This window comes from Sus scrofa, chromosome 1 (assembly GCF_054392235.1).
Source record: "Sus scrofa isolate SSC_HxYL_T2T_F1_AM1 chromosome 1, Sscrofa_HxYL_maternal_Yorkshire_Landrace_v2.0, whole genome shotgun sequence".
Taxonomy (NCBI): domain Eukaryota; kingdom Metazoa; phylum Chordata; class Mammalia; order Artiodactyla; family Suidae; genus Sus; species Sus scrofa.
Genome location: NC_139383.1, coordinates 17,662,641 through 17,671,568, shown reverse-complemented (window position 1 = coordinate 17,671,568; position 8,928 = coordinate 17,662,641). Strand labels below are relative to the sequence as shown.

The 8,928-nt window shown below is 47.0% G+C and overlaps 1 long non-coding RNA gene across 1 annotated transcript; it reads left to right on the top strand.

Moving 5' to 3' along the window:
• Positions 1 to 360: 360 nt before the first annotated feature.
• On the top strand, positions 361 to 8,255 carry LOC146405953 (uncharacterized). The gene is made up of 2 exons (XR_014844943.1): positions 361 to 995; positions 4,031 to 8,255. It is a non-coding gene; the product is annotated as an uncharacterized LOC146405953 (long non-coding RNA).
• The last annotated feature ends 673 nt before the right edge of the window (positions 8,256 to 8,928 follow it).

Below are 8,928 nucleotides of genomic sequence, written 5' to 3'. Positions count from 1 at the left end.
ATTAAAGAGGAATCTAATATGTCTGCTTAGATCTATTTCCAAAGCCAGCCGACGTTTCTGACACCTCCTTCCCTGTTCCTTAAGTTACCCAAATCTTTTCTAGAAAATTCTCCAGGCACCAGTATCCATCCTAAGAGCTCAGGCCAAAATTTCTCTTCTATGCAACACTCCTGCCATCTTGGACATTTTTCCCCCTCAAAGGTCTTCCTCTCTCACAGCTGTTTGCATGACATTGTGGGTAAATTTCTCAAGTTCTTCTTCTTAGCTCCTGGTTGCGGAACATGAAACACTTTTATGTCTCTCCTACTCACCATCTTAGTGTATTTCTTGTTAGTTTGCTCCTCACATCTCTGGCTTTTATTGTCGTTGTTGTTGTTGCCTTTTTATTTTTTTAATTTACTTTTATTAGGGTATCATTGATTTACAGTGTTGAGTCAATTTCTGCTGTACAGCATAATGACCCAGGCATATAGATATATATACATTCTCTTTCTCATATTATCTTCTATCATGTTCTATCCCAAGAGACTGGACATAGTTCCCTGTGCTGTACAGTAGGACCTCATTGCTTATCCTTACTAAATGTAATACATTGCATCTACCAAGCCCAAACTCCCAGTCCAACCCACTTCTCCCCCCCCCACCCCACCCCCACCCCCCATCCTTGGCATCCGTAAGTCTGTTCTCTGTGTCGGTGAGTCTGTTTCTGTTCTGTAGATAGGTTCATTGGTGCCATATTTTAGATTCCACGTGTAAGTGATATCATATGGTATTTTTCTTTCTCTCTCTGACTTACTTCGGCTCTGGCATTATTCGCATCAGTTTGCCCACTGAAATTTGGTTACCTGGTAGGATCCTTTGCTTTAGATGACCAATTTTGCCGTTCTACGAACCATTGTATTTGACTTAAACTATCTTACATGTGCAAGAAAAAGAGGTTCACAGTTCGCCTGAGAGTTTGCAAGGGGAAACAAGTTATGACAACAAGTACCCAAGTGAAGAAAAATCAAGGGGTTGCAGATTTAGACTTGTCAGTCCTAGGCAGGTTCCAAGGGTAATTTTGAATCATAAAAGGTGGAGGATTTTTTTTTTTTGTCTTTTTTTTTTGCTATTTCTTGGGCCGCTCCTGCAGCATATGGAGGTTCCCAGGCTAGGGGTCGAATCGGAGCTGTAGCCACCGGCCTACGCCAGAGCCACAGCAACGCGGGATCCGAGCCGCGTCTGCAACCTACACCACAGCTCACGGCAACGCCGGATCGTTAACCCACTGAGCAAGGGCAGGGACCGAACCCGCGACCTCATGGTTCCTAGTCGGATTCGTTAACCACTGCGCCACGACGGGAACTCCCAAGGTGGAGGATTTTAAGGAACCGTACATGTGTTCTGTTTCACCTGCAGAGTATGGGGTGGGGGGTGCTGCACCTGTGGCATGCAGGGTTCCCCAGCCGGAGATCAAACCCACACCACCACAGTGACAATGCCAAGTCCTTAACCGCTAGGCCACCAGGGAACTCCTACAGAGTATTTTTTAATAGTTTTTTTCTTTTCATCTTAAACCCACATTTAAAATTCTGAAGATTTTACATAAAAATCTAGAAACATATTTCCTTGAAAAAGAATCAGAAGATGTAGCAATAAATGGCTGGAGCTGAGTATTGCTGTTCCCTGTGGATGGTGTACCCATCCCCCTCTTCCCTACACTTTCAAGAACTTATCAGGACCTCTGGACATTTGACGTCTTTTTCTAGTTAGTTATGACTCTGATCTAACCAGTCTCTCATTTTACAGAAAGAGAAACTGAGGCACAGAGAGGTTAAGTAACTTTTGCAATCTTACCCAAGAGATTGGTGGCAATACAGAGACTAGAACTGAGCTTTGCTGGAGTTCCCGTTGTGGCTCAGTGGTAACAAACCCAAATGGTATCAATGAGGATGTGAGTTTAACCCCTGGTTCCTTTCAGTGGGTTAAGGATCTGGTGTGGCCGTGAGCTGTGGTGTAGGTCATGGACGAAGCTTGGATCTGGCATTGCTGTGACTGTGGTGTAGGCAAGGAATTACGGCTCCAATTCAACCCCTAGCCTGGGAATTTCCATATGCCGTGGGTGTGGCCCTAAATTAAAGAAAGAAAGAAAGAAAGAAAGAAAGAAAGAAAGAAAGAAAGAAAGAAAGAAAGAGAAAGAATTAAGCTTTGATGAGTTCCCGTCTTGGCTCAGTGGTTAACAAATCCGACTAGGAACCATGAGGTTGCGGATTCAATCCCTGGCCTCGCTCAGTGAGTGGGTTAAGGATCTGGCATTGCCCTGAGCTGTGGTGTAGGTCGCAGACATGTCTTGGATCCTGTGTTGCTGTGGCTCTGGTGTAGGCCAGTGGCTACAGCTCTGATTCGACCCCTAGCCTGGGAACCTCCATATGCCACGGGAGCGGCCCTAGAAAGGGCAAAAGGACAAACAAACAAAACAAAAAAAAAAAGAATTGAGCTTTGCTATGACTCCTGGACCCTCTTTCCCTCACTGTCTGGACTGTAGCTGTGTTTTCTGAATACGGTTGGCAATCTGGAGGAAAGCAATGGCCCGCGTGTGGGAATACATGCATCAGTCAAAAGGGCTATTGAACAGGTGTTCCTGAGGCAGGAATCTGGAGAAATTCAGAACGACAGTATTTCTCAACAGTGACCATTGACATGATTCTATTTTCTTTATTGTACTTACTCCTTATTATTCCAAGAAGGAACATGCTTCATAGTTAGCCTTTCCCTTTGATTACAATTTCTTTACTTAGAAAAAAAAAGTGCACTTGAAAATATGGCAGTTGCGATATAACATCCTAAGCATTTGAAAATATCCCAAATTTCTAAGTGAAACTTACTTATAAAAAGATATTTGCATGTTTTTTCTTGTCCACTTTCCTCTCCCAAGCTCATTTCATTTCCTTAGATCTCTGGGCTGCACTGTTAGAGTCTCCGTCTCAAGTACATTTAAATGACATTGGCACTTGGCTAGAAGCTCCTGCAGACGCTGCCTCCCGCAGACTCAGTGGCACTGTGATCTCCGTGGGCTCACAGGGCAGGCAGGAGGGGGCTGCGATCATCCTGCTTATCATTATTGATGTGGCTTCGACGCCCTCAGCTGCGTTTCTGTCCAGTGCGATTCTGGATGCTATTCAGAAAACACCTGCTGAAATCCTTGCGAGAGGTCCGTGTGTGTGCCAAGGCCAGGTGATTGGTGTCGCTCTTGAACAACGTGAAGGTCAACCTCTTGGCCCTCCGTTCGCTGTTATTTTAATGAAAGTCAGAATTCTTTATTGAGCAAATGTTCATACCAACCTAGCATGGGCTGGCATTTCTACTTTTTGCGTCGTTATGTTCAAAATAGTCTTTTCGCCAAGATGGGAAAAGGGCGGAGATCTTGCAGGGCATTTAGAATTGGAAGATGGGGCCGAAAAGAGATGATCTGTGTTCTTTGAAATATCAGAGAGCTTAAAATTAGTGTTCGATCTCTCCTTTCATCACTTCACCCTCCGCCTCAAAGGAATCATCCCTCAGAAATGACTTCCTTTCTCCACGAGCTTTTCTTCATCTTCCCCAAATCCAAGGAGCTCTCAACTGATGTAAAAAGATCATGTCCTGACATCAGTGAGGGTGTTTCCACCTTATCATTTCGGTTATTGCTTTCAATACAGGTTTACATTTTTATCCACAATGTAAATATATGAGTTATAAATGAGAGACAAAAGCTCTAGAGGAATTTGACACTGCGAGTCCACAGTAGAGAGTTACAATACATTAAAAGTTCATTTTAGGAGTTCCTGTCGTGGCGCAGTGGTTAACGAATCCGACTAGGAACCATGAGGTTGTGGGTTCGATCCCTGGTCTCACTCAGTGGGTTAAGGATCCGGCATTGCCATGAGCTGCGGTGTAGGTTGCAGACCCGGCTCGGATCCTGCGTTGCTGTGGCTCTGGCGTAGGCTGGTGGATACAGCTCTGATTCGACCCCTAGGCTGGGAACCTCCATATGCTGCCGGAGCAGCCCAAGAAATAGCAAAAAAAAGACCAAAAAAAAAAAAAAAAGTTCATTTTAATGGACTTAAACCACATTGAATAAGTGTGGTATAATTAATATAACACATGGGTTAATGCTGACAGTAATAACTAACAGGAATTACATATTTAGTAAGTGCTAGGAACTGTGCTACGTATTCAGAGATAGTATCTAATTTAATCTTCATAATGCCCCTGTATTCCTCTAAAATGAATGCAATAATGGTCTGTGTGGGCGAAGTTTAGTTTTAGGCACAGTTTCTTTTTTCATTTTTCTTTTTGTTTTGAGTTTTTTTTCTTTAATTAAAGTATAGTTGATTTACAAAGTGGCCAATTTCTGCTGTACCACAAAGTGACCCAGTCATAGATATATATGCATTCTTTTTCTCATATTTTCTTACATCGTGTTCTATCCCAAGAGACTGGATATAGTTCCCTGTGGGGTACAGCAGGACCTCATTGCTTATCCATTCTAAACGGAATAGTTCAGGGAGTTCCTGTCATGGCTCAGTGGTTAATGAATCCGACTAGGAACCATGAGGTTGCGGGTTTGATCCCCGGCCTTGCTCAGTGGGTTAAGGATCTGGCATTGCCGTGAGCTGTGAGGTAGGTCGCAGACGTGGCTTGGATCTGGCGTTGCTATGGCTGTGGCGTAGGCTTGCAGCTACAGCTCCGATTCGACCCCTAGCCTGGGAACCTCCATATGCCGCAGGTGCGGCCCTAAAAAAGACAAAAGACCCAAAAAAATAAATAAAAAGAAAAAAATAAATGGAATAGTTTGCATCTCCTAACCCCAAACTCCCATCCATCTTCCTCTCTACCCTCTCCCCCTTGGCAACCACAAGTCTGTTCTCTATGTCTATGAGTCTCTTTCTGTTTTGTAAATAGGTTCCCTTGTAGGCACGCAGTTTAAGAGCGATACAGGCAAACTGAAACACGTTGCAAAGTGAGGACAAGAGCAACTGTGGTGCTCACACTTGAGCCTGCAGCAGAATCTGCTGGAGGGCTGGCTTAAACACAGATTGCTGGGTCCATCTCCTCCCAGAGTCTCTGATGCAGTGCTCTAGGGGAGGGCCCCTCAATTTACACTTACAGCTAGTCTCTGGATGATGCTGATGCTGTGGTCTCCCTGGATCAGCAGCATCAGCATCACCCAGCAACTTTGAAAGCTACGGGCCTAGAGCTCAAAACTGTCTCACATCCTGGCAGGTGGGGTCACCCCGAATTGCCTATCCCAGAGACGAGACTGCTCTGAGGGGCACAGACACCTCCCACAGCCTGTTAAAAAGCTGGACTGTATAAATGATACCCTGGGGACCATGGATATGTCACTGGTCAAAAGGTGTGGCTGGAGATACGCACAGCTGAGAGTGAGGGAGAACGGGTGGAGTGGGCTGCCTGTGGAGGCAGCAAGTTGAGGAACCTGGGAGGTGCCCCCGCGGAGGAGGGTGATGGGTTTCTGAGCAAGGATTACAACCTGGTGGCCCCGAGGCTGAATGAAGACACAGATGGGTCTGCCGCAAGCGTGCTGGGGATGCTGTGTGTTTTAATTTGAATGCATATGTCCTCTAGTTCCCCGAAGCCCCTTCTGTCTCTCAGTCCTGATGATTCATCCATTTACACTCACCAGCCTGGCCACAGATGGCTCAGGAGCTAAAGACCCCTGAGCTACAGGGTAAGCAGGCAGCAGTTCATGCTGGATTCGGGTCTTTTTTTTTTTTTTAATAATCTGTCATCCAGACTCTAGAGAATGAGAAAAGGGTCACTGGATAAATCGATCCCCGTGTGTTCACTTGTAGGAACTGTACAAGCGGGAGAGAGGACCTGCCACAAACGGCTACCGTGGAAGCGATCCTGGCATTGCAGTCAGGGCAGGGCTTCCTAGGATGCTCTCGGGGCACGCTTTCTCAGGCACCTCCTCCTCTCTCCAGCCTACTCCCGCCAGAGGCTTTCCTCGTGCGTGATAACCACATGCACTTTATCAGAGCTGACCCACGGTGGCCACCGGACCTGAATGGCAGACATGCCCTTTCTCTCCCTCCCTGCCAACGCTGCGCCATGGCTGTGCTCCCTGAGTCATGGGCAGGTCCTCTCTGTGGGCCTCCAAGAGCCTTGAGACACCGGGCATTGAAAAGTCTTGGCGGACAAGGACCAAGGCTCAGCAGGAAGAGAGATGAGGGAGAGGAGTTTGGGGTTGGCTACAAAACAAGGAGCAGTGAATGCGGTAGATTCTCAGGAGCAACGGTTTATCTAGGAAGTTCTGGGGCAAGGAAGAATAAAGGAACGTGAAAAGCAGGGGGAAATAACATGACCAAGATAAGAAAGGGAAGCTCTAGCTTAAACGGTTATGAGAAATGTGTGGTCAGTGACGGATGCTGTGTCCTTGAGACATTTGAAATAAAAGCAGGAGATGCCTTTGCTGACAGCTCTAAGCGACCTGATCAGTCTTTCCTCCTTTGCCTGCAGGGCCTGGTTGCTAGGTATTTGGCGTTCTAATCCCCGGCAAGCATGCTGCTTTCTCAGGAGAGTTCTGGGGTCGGGCTGCCATGCAGATGGGGAGCCAGGAAAAGCACATCTCCTCTCCCTGGGACCCGCTTTCCATTCTCTCTCTTTTCTCTCTTCCTTTCTGTCGTTCCTTCATTCCTTCCTCCCCTCCCTTCCTTCTTCCCCTCCTGTCTGTCTTCCTACAAAGGAGGAAAGAAAAATTTGAGGAGACCCATGGTGCAGGTTCCAGTAATAACCATGGCAGGTAATTTTTGCACCTCCAGAGTGAGTCATTTTCCTGTAACCGGGACCGGGAGCTGTATTGCTCCCAGGAGAAAAAACACTTCTGTTGACGTGTTTATGTCTTGGAATGATAATATTTGTCCATGTGAAAATATGTGTGATTCTTTTCTGTCATACCATATGGCTTATTACTGCTCCTAATCCAAACAGGAGCAGCTGCTGCAGAATGCGAGAATGAGCTTTCTTGAAGGAAAAACGAGCTAAGTATTGGATGCCATGTGTAGTTTCCAGAGTATCACCAGCTCTTCACCAGACACCTATGCAGGGGTCCCTCCCATTAAGCTGTGCCTTTCCTTATTATGATTTCTGAAGTCCATTTTTCTCCCCACCTTCACCCTGTCCCTCTCACCCAAACGATCCCCCCTTGACTGGGTCCCCCAAGGGACCTTCTATCTCAGGCACATGGACATGTATTATTTAGAACCGTTGGCAGCTGAAGGGTTCAGTTTGGGTCTTGTTGGCTGCTGACAACTGCCAGAGAAAACTGCTGTGAATGTTTTGCCCTGGTTCCCCCCGTGGCTTCCCACAAGGCTGCTCTACTGTGGTTATTTAGATATTTGTGGTTCATCAGACACAAGGGGGCAACTGAAGAGGTTAACGACTCCCCTTCAGGTCGCCTTGGCCTGACTCTGAGGTCATGGAAAATGTAGGACAGCACTTTCTACAGACCAGAGGGATGTGGGCTGCGGAAACTTGCCCTTGAGGCCGAAGAAGAAAGTGATGTGTGGACTACACCACCACAGAAACCCACACAGTCAACGGTACCAACTAACCCATGTCCGCAGAGGAGACTTATCTGCAGGACTTGGCGAATCGTTGCAGGGTCATTCTGAGTCCCCCTGAAAGCTGGAGGTTTTAGGAAATCAAAACACACTTGATGCTGCTTCTATATATCACAACGGTAACTATCTGGACCACTTAACCAAAAAAAAGTCCTGCCCAAAGAGCCCAAAACTTGAGCCTAACATGAAAGTGTAGAGAGAATTGCTTCAATTTTCCACTTCGGCGGGTGAAGGCATAATAATACCTTACATCTGCATGATGTGCCATAGTTTCCAGGGTGTTTTCACGTACATTGTTCGTCACTGAGACTTTTTTTCCGAGAAGACTGTCAGGTGACCCGAATCGATGGACACGCATGAGATTGGAATATTATCTTTGTCCTGTCGGCTTTGTCCTGTTCTGCCCCCAGCGGGTAGCACTAATTTCCAACTTGGATCGGCCGTCTCCGTGCAGCCATTCGTCTTTTTCAGGTGTCCGTTGGTCAGTTCTCTAAGTACCTGCTGCTTTTATCACAAGTTATAATAGGGTGATTTATCAATGTCGTTCTCCTCCCTCGGCAACAAGAGAGAAACGACAAGATATTATAGAGTCCGTCTGCATACCTGGCCTGTAACCACAGCCCTCCAGCGTGAAATGGAATTTATACCCCCGTCATCCCAGACCTTGTCAAGAGGTCTGGAGCTCAGCCTCAACTTTGCCAGACTTGGCCTTCAGGGTGCATTAGGTAGTTGTTTCATAGACTTCTTTCTTTCCAAAGGAGTAGCTGACAACATTCCCAAGCCACATTTTGTGTGTAGGAGCTGCTGCCTCTGTGCATGGGGGTGTATCTGCCCCTCATTTCTGTGTTTCCCATAACCCCATCGGCCTGACTCAGGCCCCGTAGGCGATCACTCCTATACCCCATAACGTGATTTCGAGGCTAAATAGTCCAAATAGGTCTTCCTAGCAGATGATGCCTGGAAGCTCATGATTTGACCATCCGTGCCTTTCCTGCAGCCCCAGAAAAAAACTTCACCCTGAAGGCTACCATCCTACTCCCAGAACCTATCCTGACCTGCACGTAGCAACCACTTGAACAGGGACTAGTGCCGCTGTCCTAAACCTGGTGCCTGGTGCGCCTGGGCTGAGCCCTGGGCATCCTGTCTGCTGACTGGCACCCTAGCTCCCACCGCGATTAGCTGAGGGGCAGGATGGCGTCCTGCCATTGCTTTCTGATAACGTGCTTATTATACTCTCTTGCTGAAATACAGCTCGCACACCCCTGCCTACAGGGGGCGCTGCTGAGCAAGTGCTACCCTTCTGCGTCCTGTTGCTTCCTGGTGC